The sequence below is a fragment of the Chanodichthys erythropterus genome, chromosome 12 (genome assembly GCF_024489055.1).
Source record: "Chanodichthys erythropterus isolate Z2021 chromosome 12, ASM2448905v1, whole genome shotgun sequence".
NCBI lineage: Eukaryota > Metazoa > Chordata > Actinopteri > Cypriniformes > Xenocyprididae > Chanodichthys > Chanodichthys erythropterus.
In genome coordinates this window covers 49,764,177-49,768,700 of record NC_090232.1, presented here as the reverse complement: position 1 = coordinate 49,768,700, position 4,524 = coordinate 49,764,177, and the positions used below count along the sequence as shown (strand labels likewise).

The 4,524-nt window shown below is 35.0% G+C and overlaps 1 protein-coding gene across 1 annotated transcript in view; it reads right to left on the bottom strand.

Moving 5' to 3' along the window:
• The window catches only part of LOC137032441 (B-cell receptor CD22-like), a 900,294-nt gene that overhangs the window by 855,970 nt on the left and 39,800 nt on the right, over window positions 1-4,524 (bottom strand). The window lies entirely within an intron of this gene.

Here is a 4,524-nt window from a genome sequence, read left to right as displayed (position 1 = left end):
AACAACAGACTGAGAGAAAGAGAACTGCTTTTATTTCTTGTAAAAACAAAGAGCACTGACAATATTTGCCATTTGTGCATGGCAGCAAACATTATTTATTCAAACTTTTTTCATTCTTTGGTGCAAATGGATGAATAATATATTATATATGAAACTGATCATTGCATTTGAATCCTGGCCTATAAAATGCATACAGTTTCATATGAATGTATTTACATAGAGCACACATTGCAGATCCATTAAAATAATATTTAATCATGTACAGATACATATTTTTTTAACTTAATGAATGATGGAGGGACAGTGAAACATGTATCTGAACTTTAGCTTCTTTAATGTTGGCTGAAGTTGTTTTAATATTGAATTCAGACAACAATTGAAGGATCCTCTGTTGAAGACTCCTGCCTTAATGCCATATTTAATGAAAACAATGCTGAGAATGATGTCTGAGGCATAATATTTAAAACAGTATGACAATCTGAATGGACTTTAGGCCTCTTTTATCACTGTTTTTATTCCTGGTAAATAGGGTATCTTTCTGATTAAGATCCACTGAAAATGATGGAAAAGCCTGTTGCACGACTGGTTTGTTGCTGTATAATATCTGTACACATTTTAAATTAAACATTTTCATACAAAACATGATGTCATGAGTGCAGTCTGATTCTGTGAATCGTTGCTCTGACAGATGCCAGCCTTACCCGCGTAATGAAGTAGAGAGATGTTTGTCACGATTCATTCACTCAAAATAAATAAATTATTGAGAACATGAGTGTGGGCGTTTTGATGAAACGATAAAGCCTTGACTCCTCTGATTGCATAAAACCCTTCACTCGCTGCCTGCCACACAGGATGTGCCGTGTGAAAGAGGAAAGGAAATGAACCAGAAAACATCTGTTGTTCTGCTGGAAACATTCACAAATCAAGGTTGTGTGAATTTAAGCCATAATGAATATAAGGAACTTCAACATTAATTAGATTAGGCTCTATCTATCTATCTATCTATCTATCTGAGAGCTGTGTGTGTAAACCTCACTCCCCTGAATTTGAGAGGTCCTCTAGCAACTGATAATAGATGCTGCCGTTCGTTAGCCACCTTGTTAGAGTGCCCACCTCCCATGCGGATGGGCCTGGGTTCTATCTATCTATCTATCTATCTATCTATCTATCTATCTATCTATCTATCTATCTATCTATCTATCTATCTATCTATCTATCTATCTATCTATCTATCTATCTATCTATCTATCTATCTATCTATCTATCTATCTGTCTGTCTGTCTGTCTGTCTGTCTGTCTGTTTGTCCGTCCGTCCGTCCGTCCGTCCGTCCGTCCGTCTATATTATTGGCACCCTTGGTAAATATAATCAAAGATGACTGTAAAAATTAATCTGCATTGTTTATCCTTTTGATCTTTAATTAAAAAATGAGCAAACATCTAACAGTTTATTGAAGGAAAATAATTGAAAGTGGGGGAAAACACGTTGGCCACAATTGTTGGCACCCCTAATTTCTTATGAGTACAATACCAGGGTGATCATGAACATGAAATTGTCCAGCCATGACTTCCTGTTCCACAAGAGTATAAACATGAGGAAACACAAAGGCCAAATTCCCTTAATCATTCATCACAATGAGAAAAAAACAAAGTAAAATATAAAATTAATATAAAATTAAGTAAAATATATTTCTGATGTGCAGCAAAGATTGTCGAGCTTCACAAAATAGAAAATGGCTATAAGAAAAAAAGCTAAAACATTAAAAATCACCATTTTCACTATCAGGGCAATAATTAAGAAGTTCCAATCAACTAAAGATGTTACAAATCTGCCTGGAAGAGGGTTTGAGTGGACAAAGACTCTCCAAGGATCACAGCTGGAGAATTGCAGAGAAAAATCCTCTCTTCTCATTCAGCATATTTAGTTGTCAGACACTGGAATTTCAAACTGGACCAGCTTCTATGGCCAGATGAAACAAACAAAAAAAAAAGAGCTTTTTGGCAGCAAACCCACCAGATGGGTTTGGTGCACACATGGATAAAAAGTGCCCCATGCTCACGGTTAAATATACTGCTGGATATATAATGCTGTGGGCCTAATTTTCTGCTGGAGGTCCTGGACATCTTGTTCAGATTCATGGCATCATGGATTCTATCAAATACCAACAGATAATAAATCAAAACCTGACGCTTCTGCTAGAAATCTTACAATGGGCCGTGGTTGGATCTTCCATCAGGACAATGATCCAAAACAAACATCAAAACCAACACAAAAATGTGTCACTGAGCACAAAATGAAGCTACTGCCATGGTCATCCCAGTCCCCTGACCTGAACCCTAAAGAAAATGAGTGGAGTGAACTGAAGAGAAGAAGCACCAACATGGAGCTGGAATCTGAAGGATCTGGATGATTCTGCGTGAAGGAATGATCTCTGATCTCTTGTCAGGTGTTCTTCAAACTCATCAGGCATTATAGGTGAAGACTCAGAGCTGTTATCTTGGGAAAAGGAGGATATATTTCATAATGTGAGTTTCCCCTCCACTTTCAATTCTTTTTCCTTCAATGAAAATTTAGATTTTTGCTAATTTTATGAATTAATGATAAAAAGGATAAACAATGCAGATTTATATTTTATCTATCCATCCATCGATCCATCTATCTATATTGTTGTTGTTGTTGTTTTTTTTAAGTTAGTTTGTGTTATTATTTACAGTTTTTCAGGCACTTCATCATCTCACTGGTTAGATGTTGTATCGGTGTTTGGTCAGTGGAGAGTTAATGTGCATGAGAGCGAGTCGGATATTTGTTTTTGCGCTGGCTGACATTTATGCAGCTGAATAGATTGAAAGGCAGTGGAGGTTGTTATTCATCCTCTGGAGGGTAGTTTCATAATTACACCTATTCAGATCTGTGGACACAATTTTTATCTCAACAGGCAGAAATGATGGCTTTACATGAGAGCGCTGAAATGAAATACTGACCCACTGAGAGGACGATGAACATAAAAAATATGTTGTAAACTGCACGGATTAGGAAATATATTTTTCAGGTTGTTCAAACCTCCAGTTGTCAAAATATATAACAAAATATACATTTCAAATCTTAAATTGCATTTTGAGTAAATGCAAATATATTTTTCAAATTTATTACATTTATATAAATATACAGTATTTAGACAATACATTTACAGGTAAAAATGGGCAAAAATAGATGAGTAACTTAAACGAAGATATGTTTATGTAAATATTTTTCTGTATTTTTCAAATGTATTTAAAATATAGCTTAAATATGTTGTATGTCAAACATTACATTATTATGCATCAAACAAACAATTTATTTTACATTTCTAAGATGATAATCAAACTGCACTCATTTAATTGCAATAAATGAATAGTTATTTGAAAGATTAGTTATTCAAATTTGGTGTGTGTCACAAGATTAGAAACTTGCAAAAAAGACATGAATAATGACTGAATGTTTTTTGACATAATTGTTACCAATATCTTATTTTGGGTTCCACCAAAGAAAGAAAAACACATGCAAAACAACTAGGCAGTATATACTATCTATAGTATGCAAGCAAATAAGCTCACTTGAGGTACTCAAGGCTCTGTTTATGTTCTGATGGAAAGCATGTTCATCATCTGTTAGAGACTGAGTTGTTATGTGGATGATTGCAGGAGACATTCAGAGCACATCTGATCACACAGATGCTCAGTACTTACAGCAGCTTGTTAAAATGTTCAGTCTCTCCTCTCAGATTTAACAGTGTGATGCGACAGGAATCATCATGACCTGCATTTGGAACAGCACTGGGTTTGTTTCAGGCTTTCAGGAACGCAAACAGACAGCCTAAACTCAAGATGAGAATAGCAGCTATTACATTCAGCCTTCATCTGGTCCTTTACCTGCACACCTACACACAGATCTGCCTGTATCTCTTTGAATATATGTGCAGAGGTGTGCGAAGGTCATTACTGACTGAGTAGAGTTTGCTTGATTAGTGTAAATGCAAGAGATTGAGGACTAATGTTTCTTCTCTTTCATTCCTCAAGAGACTTAGTGTTTTATTTATTTATTTATTTAAGATTTAATGAATATTATTAATTATCAGCTTTGGCCCATGTTATTTCATTCTTATTTATTGGGTTATTTCAGACCCAAATGAGTGAACAATTGCCATAAAGTAAAAGTATACAGCTATATAATGAATGTGGGTATATGTTTGAAATGGAATACTTTACTATTCCATGCTATTTCCAGTGTATACAATATGTATGTACATTTTCTATGGAATTCCTACTCTATATGAGCTTGTTGTGCAGTAAACAACTAAACAAGGAATATGGAAATCATATTTCCATATTTAGTAGCATGCTAAAACTATTCAGAGAGTTGAATGTCATTTCATATTGAGACCTCTGGCACATTTCAGACATTTAGAGGAGATCTCTCCTTTCTGAGTGATGCTTGTCCATTATAGTTTTCATAAAAACACCACCAATGAACAGATTTCTGGAGATCC